The sequence below is a fragment of the Panthera uncia genome (assembly GCF_023721935.1).
Source record: "Panthera uncia isolate 11264 chromosome D3 unlocalized genomic scaffold, Puncia_PCG_1.0 HiC_scaffold_8, whole genome shotgun sequence".
Lineage (NCBI taxonomy): Eukaryota > Metazoa > Chordata > Mammalia > Carnivora > Felidae > Panthera > Panthera uncia.
The window spans coordinates 76068662-76085150 of NW_026057586.1; the positions used below are offsets into that span (position 1 = coordinate 76068662).

The window sequence follows — 16489 nt, forward strand, 5'->3', positions numbered from 1 at the left end:
TCACACTGATAAGAGCTGGGCTGTGGTTAGTAACCGTGAATAGAAGAAGCCTTAACAGAATTGTTAATTTCTGTTATATACATTTCTGTTTACGGGAGAATAATACTGTTAGCCCCATTAAACACCATTATCAATGTGTGATCTAATAATTTCAACATAATGAAACTAATATATTTCAGAGTAATGGAAGGAAATATTCCACATCTGCGGCAAATTGGATTATCCTGGGCTAGGAAGTCCTTGAGGCAGGGTCATTAATTATTCTGATTTTCGTCACATCTCATTGGTACTAGGGCTTTACAGTTTACCTGTCATTTTCACATACCTTATTATCTTATTTTGTTCTTCCAGAAATTTGGGGAGGGAGTAAGGCAGAGAAAACAGAGTGTACCAGTTGGGAATATTGTGGTTGCAGGCAACAGAAAAGTCCAACCTACACTAGCTTGGGGAAGAAAGACATTGGGGAGTGGGGATGGGAAGATGGCTGGCTCATATAACTGAATTGCCCTGGGATAGTCTGATTCAAGAATGGTTTGATCCAGGGACTCATGCTGTCATTGAGGCTCTGGATTTTTTCTGGATGAGTCTCTTTGCTGCCTTGCTGGCTTCTTTCTCAAGTTGATTCATTGCAGCCTCTTATTCTCATATCCTCACATGGCAATGCCCAAAAGGGACACAAATGAGTTCTTCTGGTAAGTCTCCTGCAGGGCAGAGCACTCGTCTGCCCCCCAACCCTCAGAACACCTCTGCTCATGTCCTATTGGTGGGAACTGGGTCAGAGGTCTATGCATCAGTCGATCATAGTAGGTGGACAGGTAGTATGCGCTCATTGACTCAAGCCAATCAGGGCCCACCGTAGAGCTGAGAGTGGGATCAATCTCATTGGAAACAACAGAGCTGAAGATAGTGGGGGTGAAGTTACTCACAAAAAGATGCTGAATGCTTTGGTGGAAAAGGGAGAAGTGATCTGGAGAAACAAAACAAAGTATCCATTACACGGTAGCTCGGAGAGGTTGGGAGGTGCATCCAAAGTCACACAGACTCTGACTTTTAGGACTAAGATACAAATTCAGGTTTTGGTCTCACATCTGATGCCATAAACACCAGGCTTCTCTAGAAACCTGAAGAATTATCCAACTATCCTTCACAGTTCTCTACTAGCTCTGCTCTTAAAAACAACACTGGAAAACTGGTGACCATCATTCTGAGCCAGGAACTTCCTGTCCGTGCCCATTCGGAACATAGAGCCCAAGCGCCAGATAGTCAAGGAAGTGATCTGCTACTTGGCATTGTCTTGAGTGCATAGGAATTCCAGCGTTGTCATGGGAAGTAGTATGAATGCAAGTTTCAGGTATTTTGTTGAAGGCCCCACACCCTTCTAAACTTCTAAGTCAAGTTGACTCAGGTTTAAGGTGGCACAAGTGAATTCTTATGTCCCAAATCAAATCACTGTGACTGCCTACCACTTCCCCCTCCCCAGCCACACTGCTTTGTCCAGGATTCCAATTCTTCTCCGCAACAATCGCTTATGCCTACAGTGCCTGGAACTGGCTAACAAGACATCTAGATACCTATAAGGTAGGTAATATTAGCACCTCTATTTTGCAAATGGTGGCACTGTGACCCAGAGACCTATAATAGCTCCTCCAAAATCACTTCCTTAAGACAAACCCGGTTTGTGCCTCCTGTGTGTTTCTTTTACTACCCACACAGAGCACTTCACCTCAGACACTGTTGGTCACCAAATGTGTGGAGGTTTTTCCCCATGTCAAGCATTTCTCTATGACACTGGTGGGGTGTCTGGGATTTAACTCAATTGTAACACAACTACCTAGATTTGGTGTCAGATGCCACAGGTTAAAGGTACAGTCCCAGGAGACTGTCCCCAACCTACTTCAGATGCTGACCACAAATAGTAGGTCCCCAGGTTACCCACGATCTCTGTTGGGCTTGGCTGTAAATAGGAAGTTCCCATGTCCCCCTCCTCAGGTGCGATTAAGTTGCTAGAGCGGCTCCCCGAACTTGGGGAAACACGTTTACCAGCTCATGAAAGGACATGATAAAGGGTGCTACATGAAAAGCCAGATGAAGAGAGACGCAGGGCGAGGAGGCGAGCGTTCTAAGCACAGGAACTTCTGTTCCTGTGGGGTTGAGTTGCATCACCCCAGTGTGTGATAGGTTCACGTCTGGAAACCCATCCTTCCAACCTGGAAGCTCCCCAAGCCCCATGGGATTTTTTGGAGGCTTCCTCACCCAGGCACGCAGTTAATGATTGATCATCGACTCCATTTCCAGATCCTGTCCCTTTGCTAGACAATGAGGGGTTGGGGCTAAAAATTCTAAGCTTCTAATCATGGCTTGGGCTTTCTGGGGACCAGCCGCCATCCAGGAGCCCATCCAGAGTCACCTTATTAGAGCAAAAGATGCTCCTGGTGCTGTTAGCACTTAGGAAATCGCAATGGTTTTGGGACCCTTGTGTCAGGAGCCAGGGGCAGAGGCCAATATATACTCATTTTCCGTGATCTCATAGTCACTCCACTTCTGAGTGTTGAAGGTTGGATGTAAGTGGTTCCCATATGCCCTGCTCGTCATCAGGCGCCCAATACAAGGACATATCTTGGTCTCATTTGGAAGCACGCAGAAGACGGCTGGTTGCACAATTCTCTCCTGCCTGGATTTCACATCCAGAACTCCCTTTCCTGTTGTCCATCACTCATATCCAGGAATAAAAACTTTGATTGAAAGGCTTGTCCAACAGTGCAGCCTTAACGGGCCTTTGTGCTCAGGACACAGAGAGTACAGACAGGAAACATCTGTCCTGGAAACACTGGAGCTTCTGTTGATTGAAACATACAAACAGAAAAGCTGTCCTTGAGGCCAGGGAAATTCTGAGCTGAGATTATGGTATTGTCAGCCCTATCCCACAAGGCTGAAAGTGGGAGAAACTGAGTGGTGAAAAGCCAGCTGGGACCCTCTTGGTCATAATAACAGTCAATCGCTGATAAATACTGTTCTGTGAAGGAGTTTGGAGGAGCCCTGGGGTGTTTTGCCAAATGTGTAATTGAATTCCCATGGAAAAGAGCAACAGTAGCTTGGTTCGTCCCACTTTGAGCCAAGGGTGGTATTCTCTGGGTAAACCATGCAGAAAAGCCAAATCTGCAGAAGAGTTTTACTTGTGTGTGTGTGTGTGTGTGTGTGCATGTGCACGTGGTTGTATGTGTACCCTGAATCCTGTCACAGAAAGACTGCTCATTTTATGTAAGAATTTCTCACAAGATTCCCTAAAACCTTGTCTTTCCCCCAGGGTACTGCAAATAGAATTTGGGTTACAAAATCAATTTGGGTTGACTTATCTACAGACTTTCAGTAGTACGCATACTGGGTGAACTTCCCTCCTTCCGTCCCTTTCTTCCTCTCCCTGTCTCACTCACTTCCTTCCTTATAGTTAACAAACTTTAGTTGAGCACCAGTTACGGGCCAGATACCGTGCTGGGTGTTAGGTCGTCAGAGATGAATAAGACAGCCTGGGGATGGGGATGGGTGGGCATCCATCGCCATGGCTTTCGAACAGGACTGATCCCTCACCCCCCACACTGGGAAATGTTCGGAGGCATCTTCAGCCGTCACAGCTGGAGAGGGCCCGCTACTGACATCTATTGGGTGGAGGCCTGGGTTGCTGCTCAACATCCTATAGTTGCATAGGACAGTCCCCCAAATGGAGAATTATGTGGCCTAAGACGTCAATGGGGCTGAGGTTGAGAAATTGGATCTACAATGCGGAAGAAAGAATCGGACTCCACCGAGTTCAGTCCTGGCTCTGGCTGTTGCTGGCAGAGAACCTTGAGCAAGTCCCTTGACTTCTTTGAGTCTGTTTCCCACCTGTCAAAGGGGATGAAAATGGAATGATTGAAGGAAGTTTGGATATAAATCATGCCATTTATTACCTAGTGCCCAAGAAAGAATAGCCACTTGGCTTCTCTAAACCCAGGTTTTACTGGACTAAAAGCTACCAGTGGGCCCTGGTGAAAGTGAATTCTAAAGATAGCATTTATTCCAAGAGGAATCCAAAGGGATTGTCACACTCTTTTCCTTTCCTGGCCTCATTGCAACCTGTAGCTATACATTTCATGGTTTAATGCCCCTGCCTTCTGGTAGACCATAAACTCTGAGAAGGCAGAGACTGTGTCTTCCGTTGTTCCTTTCTGTATTCCCAGCACCCAGCAGTGTCTGGCCCTATGGTATGTGTTCGGTAATGGAGCCAGACTGCCTGAGTCGAAATCCTGGCTTCTCCATTCACGAGCTGTGTGACCTTAGGAAAATTACTGAACCTCTCTGTGCCTTATTTTCCTCCTCTATAAAGTGGGGAGAGTATCTCCCACAAAGGGTTGTGTTAAGGGTTAAATAAACTACTATTAGCCAGTCGAGGGCCTGGCACCTGGTTAGTATTTATGAGCCTTAATGATTATTATCACTACTTTGATATTGTCTCAAATTTAATTAATAATGTTGCGGGATGCCAGCACAGCACACAGGCGTGGGCCCGCCTCTGCCTCCGGGGAGCATTTGTTTCTGTGAATCATTTGGAGAAAGATCCGAGTTTGCAGAGAGGCCCGCGGCTCACCTAAGCAGAAAAGTAGAAACCAGAGTGATTTCTTGCTGGAGATTCACAGAGGCCCCCCGGGTCACCAAACAGCCCTTCTCTCTCACCTGGAAGAAATGAAAATTGATTTGAGGCTTGTCCCATCTGAAAAGGTCTGTCGGTAGCCAGCACCGGTGCATGTTGTCAAGGATGCTTTGGGTTTTTGGCCCAGGGAGGAAGTGATTCACGATGATTCGCTTTTCCAGGGAGCGAGGCAGACCCAGTGGAGACACAGAATGAGGTCCCAGGGGCCCGCTGGGCTAGACAGCTTCCCTGAGTAGCAGCAAGAGAGGAAAATTGAGGGGCTGATAGGAGCTGATAAATGAGGAGAGGAGACCCATTGAGAACAAAATCGGGGACAAAAGGGGGTGGGAATATTGTGCAGAGGAGACAGAGGATCAGAGAGGGGAGGAGAGACAATGCAACAACAACAATGGCAATAACAATAATTATAGTTGCCACTGACAGAGTGTCTACTATGTGCTAGATATTTTACACACCTTAGCCCAGCCGATGCTCCTGGTGACCCTATGAGGCCACATAGCCCATATGTGTCAGTCCTCATCAATCTGTGGATGATAAAAAAGATCACACTTTTCTGTATTCATTCATACATTCATTTATTCATTCCACAAACATTTACTAAGCACCCAGCATATGGCAGGCACTGTTCTCGATACTGGGGACACAGCAGAAAGGGTATCTGAGAATTCAACTCAGTTGTGACACTATCTATCATGAGGTAGCATCAGATCCCACAGGTTAAAAGTTTAGTTCTATGAGACTGCCCCCCCCACCCCTTCTTTTGACTCCAGATTGTTCCCCTTACTTCCAACGGACTGGCCCCCTCCTTGGGTTTGAGTAATTTGCTAGAGTGGCTCAGAGAAACATTTTACTTACTAGACCACTGGATTATTATAGATATAATAAGCAGGAATAGCCAGATGGAAGCGATAACATACGGCAAGGGATAGAGAGAGGGTGTGGAGTTTGCATGCTCTTTCTGGGCATGCCACTCTCCCTAAATCTCCACATGTTCACCAACCTGGCAGTTTTCTGAAGCCTCTCCTTTTGGGTTTTTATAGAGGCCTCACTACATAGGCACGATTGATCAACTCTTTGGCCATTGGCGATTGGCCTATCCTCTCTGGAGGTCATGGGTGGGACTGAAAGTCCAGCCCTTCAATCACACGGTTGGTTCTCCTGGCATCGAGCCCCCATCCTTAGGTGGGGGTCCAAAAGGCACCTTATTAACATAAAAAAGCTACCTGTATCACTCTCATTACTTAGGAAATTCCAAGGGTCTTAGGAGCTCTGTGCCAGAAATGAGGATGAAGACCAAATGTATGTATTTCTTATTATAAAGGCAAAAAGTGAGCCATGGGCAAATTTTGGAGAAGAGTATAACAGAAAGAGAAGAAAAGCAGGTGCAAAGGCCCTGTGGTGTGTTTGGGGACTAGAAACAAAGCCAGTGTTCAGGAACATAGTGAGTGAGGGGGAGAGTGGTGGTAGGTGGGGGCAGAAAAGGCACATGTGTGGGCCTCGTGGCCACTGAAAGGACTCTGGCTTTTATTCTGAATGAAATGTTGATCCGCCGCAGAATCTGCCGCCGAGAAGTCATTCCGTCTGACTTAGGTTTTAACAAATCTGGCTGCTGTGTCGAGAGTAGTCTGGGGGGGTGGGGCAAAAGAGGAAGCAGGGGGCTGCTGGTGGCTCAGACCAGGTGGCCACAGTGGGGCTGATCGCGGGAGCAGTGGTGGGATTCCATACCCATCCTGGGTTGACGTGAGTCCCGGCGGAGTCACACAGGATCGAAAGCCCCTGAGCCGTGTTCTCCAGCTCTTACCTGTGCCCAGAAGCCCGAAAGGCAGATTCACTCAACACAGGCTGTTCTCTTCTGTTCTGGCTCCACATGCCCTTCGTCACCAATGCCACCCGGTGTGGTGACACGCCCCCAATGTGCTCATTGTGAGAACACCAACATCCGTGCCAGGGAGGCACCTCAAAGCTTGCGGTCTTGGGGATGCTAGGACGGCACCGTGTGCCACGCAGAGATGGGGAGAAAGGCCTCTGGGCTTTTCAGCCATTCTGCCTGTGCTCACATAGCACGGACACTTTTATCAATGTTTCCATCAGCTTCTGGCCTCAGGTTCCGGCAGGGACCAGACCCCTGGCCATCTTCTCCCTCCTCCTCCCCAGCTAAGCTCATCCTGCTTCCCTGGGTGCAGCCAAAACAGATTCTGGAAGACAGCAGAGAGAAAAAGAGGGAGGGAGAGAGAGAAGGGAAAGCGAGAGATGCCTGGTGTGTTGGGAGCCAGTTTACAGGTGAATTGACAAGCTCAGAAAGGCTGAGTGATTTGCCCGAGGCCATTTCTTGTGCATTCAAGTCCCCTAGGACTCCCTTTTCCTTTGCAACCTAAAGACCCCAGCCCCACAGTACCCATTTTCCCTCCAGATCCAAAATGGCACAATATGATTTGCTAATAGAATATTCAACATTGAATGTTTGCATTTGCCCCCTTGGACGTGCTGTGTCTGTATCTGTAGCCGCCACTCATTAGAGTAAGCCAGCCTTGAGTCCCCTGGAAAAGGATCATATGTTCCAAAATAAAGAATTGAAATCCATGCAGTTCGTGGAGGTAGGGTAGGGACAGGCATGTTTTGACAAAAACAATCTTCGACATCCTAGAAAGCTGGGAGAGAGAGGTTTGGTCGCTTCTGTCCACTCAGCAGACTGGAACTGCCTGGAAGTTGGGGGATCCTGATCCACCATCTCAGACTGTAAACTCCCCGAGGTTGGAAATGACTCCTTCAGAAACTGCTTTTCCCTACAGGACCTTGAAAATAGTTAGAAGCTTTATACAGAGACAGGCGGATTCCTGTTAATACTAACAGCTAATGTTTATTGAGCACTTGCCATATTCCGGGAACCACGCTAAGTGCTTTAGTAATCATTACCTCAGTAAATCCTCAGAAACAAAATGAAAACCAAAGCCCAGATGGTAAGTGCTATTATTATTTTATATTATTATTACCGTTTTATAGAAGATAAAATTGGGGGCTCAGGAAAGTTGAGTAAATAAAGTCCAAAGTCACAGAGGTCTTAGAGGGGGGGATCTGAACCCAGATTTGTGGCTCTCCCTTCTGTTATTCTGATAGCGTGTTGACCTTGGCTTCAACTGGGTTTGGGTCAGGCCTCCGGCCTCCTCTTCTCTGCTGTGTGACCTTCAGCAAGCCACTTACCCTTTCTGAGCTGTATTTCCTTCATCCGTGGAATAAGGACAATAAAACATCCCATCGAGTTGGTGAGAGAAGGAAAAAGAAAATATGGAAGGTGCCTGGTGTCATATCTGTCAACAGCGGCCACCTCCAAAATACTAGATCCTTCTCAACACTTAACACAAATGGATTGAGAGAATGAAGATTTCCCCTTCCCGGCATGCAGAGGGTTAACTTACAACCCCAGGCTGTTAACATTTCTCTAATCTTGGTACTAATCATGTACAGAAATCATTTTGTTTCTGCCACGTATAATAAAAACGATTGTACAGAGATGGAATTTATCATGCTATGTGTTATGAGTGTTTTTTTTTTAAAAAACGGGCTACCTCCGTTTCCCCACTTGTCTTCATTTCCCCTCTCCTTTTGCCAGATAATCAAATACAAAAGTTATATCAACCTCCCAACCACCTCAATTAAAATGCTCATCCAAAATTTGAAAACAATTAAAAAACCCATTATCTCAGATTTAACGTTCTCTGATTCCGTGTCTATTCTCTGCCATGGCATAAACCGCAGGTAACATTATCACAGTAGGTGCCTTCTAGAAAGCAATGTCTCATTCTCTGCCGTTCTCGGTCCCGCGGCTGCTCTCCCGGCACAGGCCTTATTAAAACCCACACGCCCTGGTGTACTTTATCATGTCCAAATGCATCAAAATAATTGATTGTTTTAATGAGCCCTCCATCTGTCTTATTTTCTTCTGTCTTTCTCTACTCGGTAGTGGGTTTCAGAGAGAAGAAAGGACAGGCTCCCCTCTTGGGAAGTCATGGACTCAAGATGGGAGGGTCTCAGACTTGCAGCTGCCAGCCAGGGGTTCTGTGGTTCTCTGAGGAAATTAGAAGTGTTTTTCCCAGAGAAGACCTTGCAGGGAACTATGTTAGGGGTTGTGATGCCTGCAAAGAACACAACAGCCGTCAACTGAGCTCAGAAGAAAGAAGAAGACTCTTCAGTCACTCCAGGTGACTTCCGTTTGGGTCAACAAACATGTATTGAGCGCCTGCTGTATACCAAGACACCATGCCAGACAGTGGAGATATGGTCTCCAAGACCTGGTAGAATCAATCAAAAAAATTCTTTGGATCAGACACATTCATATACTACTGGTGGGAATATAAATTTTTGCAAACTTCCTGGAGTGTAAGTTAACAATACCTATCAAAAGATTTAAGAGATATGCATGCCTGTTCACCCAGCAATTAGCCTTCTAATCATTTACTATAAGAGGATAATCACTTACGTGTTTGAAGATTTAACTACAAGCTGTGTTCTTTGCAACATTATTTATAAAAGCAAAAGATAAAAAAAAAAAACCTTGAAAAAACTAATTGTCACTGACAAGGAATTACATAAATTAATGATGGCGTATCCTTAGAATAAAATCATTTAAAAGCACATCTGAGAAGAGTTTGTATCGAATGGCAAGAAGTCTATGACACATTGTTAGGTAAGAGAAACCCAACAGGATAGCAGATAGTATGACCTCAGTTTTATGGGGGGGAGGGGGAAATATATATATATATATATATATATATATATATATATAGTGCCACTATGAGAATGAGGGTTATTTTTACATTCTTTCCTGAGCTTTTTCTGTTCTGACTTTTTTTTTTCCCCCTGTTCTGAAAAGAAAAAGTTATTTCCAAAAGAGATACGTGTGAATTGCAGCCAGAAATGGAATGAGGACATTTGGGAATTGAAGCCACTTTGGGAGCTAGCTGAGTCCTGTTCCAGCATGGCTTCTTTGCTCTGTGTTCTGCCCTCACTGTGCCTTCTGCTTACCCATCGTTCTGCTTCCTCAAAGCCTCTTCCTGCTCCTGCTCCATCAGAGCCTCCCTAGGAGAGACCCACCCCACTATTTCAAGGCCAACGTCGGACTATTTCAGTCTCTGGATGTACCTTAGTCCACATTTCAAGGAGAGAGGCTGTTCAGTGGCCCCGCTCATCTGCTTTTCAGCAGGCTGTGGCCCTGTGTCACCAGCCAGTCTATATATATGGTCAGGTGGAGTAGGTCTAATCAGGTGTGGTCCAATCAGCAGATCAAGGTTGCCCGGGGTCTTAACCAGGGGAGGGGGGAGAGGCATTTCCCTTTATGAGGCTCTGTGGCTGGGCAGCCATAGTGATAGGCATCTTCTGCACAACGTCCAGTCGAAGAACTTGAATAATTCAGAGCCCACATATCCACATGGGAACCAGATCCTTTGTCTCCGTGCTCTGCTTTGACCAACTAAACTAAACCATTGTTGATCCCGATGATCTCTGGACTGACATCATAGCTCATACAATGTGGTTGGGGTGGGGGTGGCCAGGGGTCTAGGACCTGCGATACAGAGATCTGACCGAGGCTTTATTCAAGCTATAGATGCGGACGAGGCAAACATCGCAATTGGATCGCCATCAGAGGAGTTAGAGCAGTACAGCACTCACATTAATCATACTAACAGCACTAGGGGCGCCTGGGTGGCTCAGTCGGTTAAGCCTCCGACTTCAGCTCAGGTCACGATCTCACAGTATGTGAGTTCAAGCCCCGCGTCGAGCTCTGGGCTGATGGCTCAGAGCCTGGAGCCTGCTTCTGATTCTGTGTCTCCCTCTCTCTCTGCCCCTCCCCGGTTCATGCTCTGTCTCTCTCTGTCTCAAAAACAAATAAACGTTAAAAAAAATTTTTTTTTTTTTAAATACTAACAGCACCACTTTTTGTCCCATGGCACGGAGTTCACGACATGCCAAGCACCGAACTTCACAGGCATCATCCTCGTGACTCTTCAAGCAACCTCACAAGCTCGGTACTCCTGTTAGTTGCATCTCATAGGTGAGGAAACTGGAGGTCGGGAAGTTTAAGTAATTTTCCTCAGGTGTAGCTGGATCGGAATTCAAGCCCAAGCCTTTTCTCAATTCAAATCCTGCAGCTGTCACTACCTCTCAATACCACCCAGATAATGTCTGTTCCAATTCCTTCTTTTGGAATAATTAGCAATAACCGTTGCCCCCTTGACCCTTCTGGCTTTTTATCCAGAGCAAGATCAGGCTCTCTGGCTCCATTTGCCCCAGACCGGACAAGCCACAGAACTGTAATAATTACAACACTTTTCGTTAACAGATGATGGGAGTCCAACACGACCTGGGACTCAGTAGTTCAACCATTGAGCAGCCTTCTGCTTCTAGTGAGGCTGGAGTCACAGGGATGGGATTTAACTTCCTGCCTGGGACAGACAAACAAAATGGTACAAAATATGCTACAATGATGTTCCAGCTATTGGAGCTCAAGAAACAAAGGACAGTGACCTGTGGGAGGCAGGAAACAAGTGACGTGAGCCCTAGGTGTGCCCCCGGTGTTCTGCCATGACAGGGTTTCCAGGCTGCAGGATGGGAAGGGGGAGCCCGATGGACCAGAATTGAGAAGACAGAGCTGAGAGTCTGGGGAATCTGTAGTGGGGAGAGTTCCTAGCTAAGGTGCTGGAGAGACACAGGCCACGCAGAGAACTTCAGAGATGAGAGAGGGTTACTGATCAGCCCATGAGTGCAAGGTAACTACCCAAAGCCTGGAAAAGAACCATCTGCAAGGAGCGGAGATAACAGTGCTGAGAGTTCACATTGGGCTGAGACAGTGACGGTTCCCACCAGACTGAATGGAACACCTCGTGAATCTCAGGGCACCGGAGAGAGTGCAGAAGGGTCTGGCCTCACTGGTGGGGAATAATTAGCCCTTGACTGAACATGTTGCCCATAAAAAAAAATCTATCTGTAAAGTGGGATCCCCACAGCTGGCATATTTAATAATAAAAGACTGCATTCTTTCACCTAATATCAGAAACAAGACAAGGATGTTACTATCACCTTTTCTATTTAACAACGTCCTTGCCAGTGAAATAAGGCAAGACAAAGAAATAAAAGACAATCTAATTGGAGCAGAAGAAACGATGATCTTCATTTGCAGACAACCGGGTCATCTATGTAGAAAATCCTATGGAATCTGCAAAAACGCTACTATATTAATAAGTGAGTTTAGCAAAGACCTATTAATAACACCAAAGAATTATCTGGCCCAACATGTCCGTAGCATGAAGGTGGGGAAATTCTGTTCTAGAAGAATATATAAGAGGAAACTTTTGTGACCTTGGTTTAAGCAAAAAGTTTCTTAGACATGACATCAAAAGCATAGTCTATAAAAACAAATGAACAAATTAGACTTCATCAAAATTAAAATCTGCTGCGCTTAGTCTGATGGGGATATCATAACAAAATACTACAGACTGGGGGACTTATAAACAACAGAAATTGATTTCTCACAGTTCTGGAGTCTGGAAGTCCAAGATCAAGGTGCCAACAGAGTCAGTGTCTGGTGAGGACCCGCTTCCTGTTTCATAGACTGGACCTTCTCATTGTGTCCTCACACAGTGGGAGGGGAGGGGGAGCTCTCTGGGCTCTCTTCTAGAAGGGCACTAATCTCATTCATCAGGGTTCTGTCCTCATGACTTCATCACCTCCAATGCCATTACCTCAGTGGTTAGGATTTCAACCTATGAATTTTAGGGGGACGTAAACATTCAGTTCATTGCATGCTGTTCAAAGACACTGTTAAGAGAAGGAAAAGACAAGCCACAGACTGGAAGACAATATTTGCAAATAGTACATCTGATACAGGATTTGTAACCAGAATATATAAAGAACTCTCAAAACTCAATAATAAATAATCCAATTTTAAAAATGGACAGACTAGTTTTTAATTAATTTTTAAAATTATTTTTATTACTTTTAAGTTTATTTATTTTGGAGACAGACAGAGAGCAAGGGGCAGAGAGAGAGAGAGAGGGAGAGAGAGAATCCCAAGGAGGCTCTGCGCTGTCAACATGGCACAGATTCAGGACTCCAACTCATGAACCATGAGATCATGACCTGAGCCAAAACCAAGAGTTGGACGCTTAACTGACTGAGCTACCCAGGTGCCTCTGCACAAACTATTTGAGCAGGGGATCCAACATGGCAGAGAAGTAGGGGGACCCGAAGTTCCCTTGTCCCTCAAACACAGCAGTGTTGAGGCCAAAGGACTTTGAATTCCAAGTGTCCAGGCTGCAGAGTGACAGAGATGTCTCCAGGGGCCCACGGGGACAACCTGGTGGGCCATAAGTGCGTGATTGCAAAGTGGGAGAGATAACATGGGCGGCGTAGGCACAGAGGGGAGGGGTCCTCTTCCGCAGAGGGACAAAGGGAAGAGAAAGAGAGGCTGTACAAGTGTAGGACTGTATTTGAACAGACAGTCCACCAAAGAAGCTATGGGTCCGGCAAATATGTTCAGCAAAATATGCTCGACGTCACTAGTCGTTAGGAAAAAGCCAACTAAAAAACAATGAGATATCGTTACACAACCGTTGCAATGGCTAAAATTCCAACGACTGACCCCACCAAGCCCTGACAAGGAGTGAAGGAATTGTGACTCTTAGATGTTGCTGCTGGTGGGAATGTCATATAGTACAGCTTGTTTTGGAAATAAGTTGGGCATTCTTAAAAAAAAAAAAAAGTAAATTATACCTATTCTACGATTCAGCTCTTGCACTTCTAGGCATTTACCTAAGAGAAATGAAAGCATATGTCCATATAGAGACCGGCACATAATGCTTGAAGCAACTTTATTTGTAATAGTCCTGAACAGGAACCAACCCAAGTGCCCATCAACAGGTGAATGGATAAGCAAACTGAGACATCCATATGATGGTGCAGTATTTAACCATCGAAAGGAATGACGTGTTAATACACATAACAGCTATGAATCTCAAAATAATTATGCTGGATGGGAGAAGTGAGATGAAAAAAACAAAGGTATATACCGTGTGATTCTTTATATAAAATTCAGGAAACATAAAGCTTATCTTTAGTGACAGAAAGCAGATCAGTGATTGCCCAAGGCAAGGGGCGGGAGGGAAGGATTAAGAGAGGTGGAAAGAAACTTGGGGGGTGATGGATAATGCTCTTACCTTGATTGTGGTAATGATTTCACTGGTGTACACATATATTAAAATATCAAATTGTACTCTTTATTTTTTTGTTTTTTTTTATTTTTTTTTAACGTTTATTTATTTTTGAGACAGAAAGAGACAGAGCATGAATGGGGGAGGGGCAGAGAGAGGGAGACACAGAACTGGAAGCAGGCTCCAGGCTGCTGGCCATCAGCCCAGAGCCGGACGCGGGGCTCAACTCACTGACCGCGAGATCATGACCTGAGCCGAAGTCGGATGCTTAACCGACTGAGCCACCCAGGCGCCCCTCAAATTGTACTCTTTAAATCTGCACTGTTTATTGCATATTATACCTCAATGGAGCCCTTAAATTAAAAAAAGAAAAAAATGTGAATGCATAGATTTTTAAAAAATTGAATAGTCGGGGCGCGGGTGGCTCAGTCGGTTAAGCGGCCGACTTCGGCTCAGGTCATAATCTCGCATTCTGTGAGTTCGAGCCCCGCATAGGGCTCTGTGCTGACAGCTCGGAGCCTGGAGCCTGTTTCCGATTCTGTGTCTCCCTCTCTCTGACCCTCCCCCGTTCATGCTCTGTCTCTCTCTGTCTCAAAAATAAATAAACGTTAAAAAAAAAAAAATTGAACAGTCAAGGGAGGAATTCTAGCTCCAAGAGTGTCTGAAAGAAAAAAAACAAACAAACCACGAGCTCACATGATATCTTCTTTGTGTAATTTTCCATTCTCTGGTTTCCCCTCTCCCAGAGGGGCCCACCTCTTATGGCCAATGGGGCTGCCACGACTCCTGGACTTCATCCTTGTACATTCAGATCCAGAGAAAAGAAATCAGTGTGTTTTCCCCGAGGTTTGGGCCTCCTGCAACTCAGAAACTCTAATTGGACCACTTAGGTCACGTGCCCATGAACGTATCAACCGTGTAGTCACAGCCAGGGGACTATGATGTCTCAGATCGGAGTCCCGTGGAGTGAGAACAGGAAGGAGACATATTTTTAAAACGGTTCAGGACTGTGATCACAAGAAAGGCCTTGGAGACTGTGGCAATAAGCATGCACCTCTCAGACCTCTGGCTGCAGGGAGCACAGTGGATCAGCGGCCGTGCTCTGAAATCCACTGTCTGTACCAAGGTCGCGTTTCCCTGGGGTGGCTTCCAGCCAGTGGCTGAGTGTAGGAGGAATACTAAGGCAGGCCCATTCCCAGCTTTTTTTTTTTTTTTTTTTTTTTGGAAGACCTGGATTAACACAGGTGCCAGGGAGGCAACTAACAAATCTCTACCTTTAATCAAAAGTTCTCGGGTTTGTCCAATAAGTTCTTCCCCCATATTTTATTTGACCTGTGGCTTTGGTTACAGAAAACTGGTGGGGACGCAAAAGCCTTGAAGTTGATATAACAATATTGACTTATTGGCTGATAACCCTGCCTTCTATTTGCCAAGCACTCAATGATTTACAAGGCCCTTTAGGGTACATAGCTTCATCTGAGCCTTGCAAAAATGCAGTGAGGCAGGTGGAGCTATTTGATGTTAGTCCTAGGAGACTGGTATTCCAAGAGGTTAAGATGAATTGTTTAAAGTCCCATACATTTATGGCACTATTGTGCCTAAGAAATTTTCAATGGCTCTTCACTGCCTTCCAGTTAAGCACCAAGCTAGTAATGTGATACAAAACAGCCCTGTGCTTCAACACTAGTCATATTGAGCTATGTTCAGTGTTCCAAGAAGGCCACATACTCTTTGGCCTCCTGGCCTTTGCATGTGCTGTTCCCCCTTCCTGAAATTCTGTTCCATACCCTTTTCTGGTATCAACTAACTCTCTTCCTCTGAGAAGATATTCTTTTCTTTAATTTATTTTTTTAACATTTATTCATTTTTGAGAGAGAGAGAGAGATGGAACGCGAGCCAGGGAGGGGCAGAGAGAGAGGGAGACACAGAATCTGAAGCAGGCTCCAGGCTCTGCGCTGTCAGCACAGAGCCTGACGTGGGGCTTAAACCCACAAACCGTGAGATCATGACCTGAGGTGAAGCCTTATGATTGACCAACTGAGCCACCCAGGCGCCCCAAGAAGATATTTTTTTAAGACTGGATCATGTGTTCCTTTGGGTTCCCCAGTAAGCTGTAATTATCCATTTCATAGCACTTGGCAAAATATATTGTAACATACACTGTAATTGCCTGTTCTCATAACTCCACTAAGTAGGACTGATTATCATCACTTTCCAGAGGAAGAAAGAGAATTGGGAAGGTGGAGTGTATTAGTCAGTGTTCTCCGGAAAAACAACCAGAAGGAGATAGACAGATAGATAACACAAGGAACGGGATCACATGAATGAATTATGGAGGCTGAGAAATCCCAGGATCTGCAGTTGGCAAGCTGGGGACCCAGGAGAGCCAATGCATAGTTCCAGTCTGAGTCCCAAGGCCCGAGAATCAGGAGAGCCAATGATACATATGTAGCCTGAAAGTTGCGAGGCTGGAGATCCAAGAAAAGCTGATGATTCCATCCAAGTTTGAAGGCTGGAAAAGACTAACACCCCGGTTCGAACAGTCGGGAAGGGGAAGTTCCCTCGAATACAGACTTAATTCTGTTCAGGTCTTCGGTTGACTGCA

The 16489-nt window shown here is 45.7% G+C and overlaps 2 long non-coding RNA genes across 2 annotated transcripts; one reads left to right on the forward strand and one right to left on the reverse strand.

Moving 5' to 3' along the window:
- The first annotated feature begins 941 nt into the window (after positions 1-941).
- On the forward strand, positions 942-8202 carry LOC125914118 (uncharacterized). The gene is made up of 2 exons (XR_007455203.1): positions 942-1578; positions 7799-8202. It is a non-coding gene; the product is annotated as an uncharacterized LOC125914118 (long non-coding RNA).
- Positions 4493-6601, reverse strand: LOC125914117 (uncharacterized). Its single transcript, XR_007455201.1, has 4 exons — positions 6486-6601; positions 5140-5208; positions 4708-4912; positions 4493-4621 (listed from the first exon to the last, which is right to left on the reverse strand). It is a non-coding gene; the product is annotated as an uncharacterized LOC125914117 (long non-coding RNA).
- Positions 8203-16489: the final 8287 nt, after the last annotated feature.